Source organism: Arachis duranensis, chromosome 6 (genome assembly GCF_000817695.3).
Source record: "Arachis duranensis cultivar V14167 chromosome 6, aradu.V14167.gnm2.J7QH, whole genome shotgun sequence".
Taxonomy (NCBI): domain Eukaryota; kingdom Viridiplantae; phylum Streptophyta; class Magnoliopsida; order Fabales; family Fabaceae; genus Arachis; species Arachis duranensis.
In genome coordinates this window covers 90893729-90894800 of record NC_029777.3, presented here as the reverse complement: position 1 = coordinate 90894800, position 1072 = coordinate 90893729, and positions in this window count along the sequence as shown.

The following is a 1072-nucleotide window of genomic DNA, read 5'->3' as shown; positions in this document are numbered from 1 at the left end:
TTGGTTTGAGCGGCTTAAGCCGACGAGATGGCCTCGTTAAGTTCCTTCTCCAACGCAGCCACTCGACCCTGCGCCGCATTAAGTTGCCTCTCAAGGACCAACTCCCGCTCGGTCAGCCGGGAAACGGCCGCATCGAAAGTCTTCAACTTTTCCTCTACAGTTTTGGCCTTTTCCTCGGCAGCTTTGAGCTTCTCCTCTGCTTGGGACACTTGCTCCCGAAGTGTTTCAACTTGCGCTTTAAATTGATTGTTAGCTTTAACAGAGGACTCGAGCTTTCTCTGCACCGATTACATCCCCGACAGCTCAAACTCGGCCTTCCTGGCTATGGCGGCACAGCGAAGGAGAGAGCAGTACATCCACCTTGCCTGCCCGGGAAGATCCGAGCCATGGAAATAATCCTCCATACCGGGAAGTAGCTGTGAGTCTATAAAGTTCTCGGCGTCAAAATTCCTCTCCATCACAGTGAGAGCCCCCTCAGGACTGGAGGACAACTTCTTCCTCTTGGGGTTGTGGATAACTTTCACATCGTCCTCCTCGAGGTGTAGATTGGAAGCCGAGCCCCCGACGACCTCATCAGGTATGGGAGAAACGCGCACCCCATCAGCGCTTTGGGCTGACATCTCGACATCACGAGGAGGAGGCACCACCTGATTCTCGATATTTTTGGATTGACCCCCCTGACCCTCGCCAGCCGTCTTGTCGTCAGCCATCTTCTCATCGCTATCGTTGGCCAGAAAGGTGTTATATAAATTCTCGAGACCAGTCACCTCGGCAGACATTCCTAATGCAGCAAGATAATGAAATAGGTTAGTCGGGAAAACCGCATAACAAATCAGAAGCCACAATAGCATAAGAAACATAAGGCAAAGCTACTCACAAACATAATTTCTAGCAACCTCCCGATCGCCCATAAGGAGGTGGGGATTCACGTGATTTTTCCCAAACACAGCCAACAACATGTCGGCAGTCTTTTTGTTCACAAAGGACATCCTCTTGTACGTTACCTTCATAAAGGTATTGGACCCGCCCCGAAGCTCCAATATGTTGGGATGAGGCGCTCCCCTTCCAATGA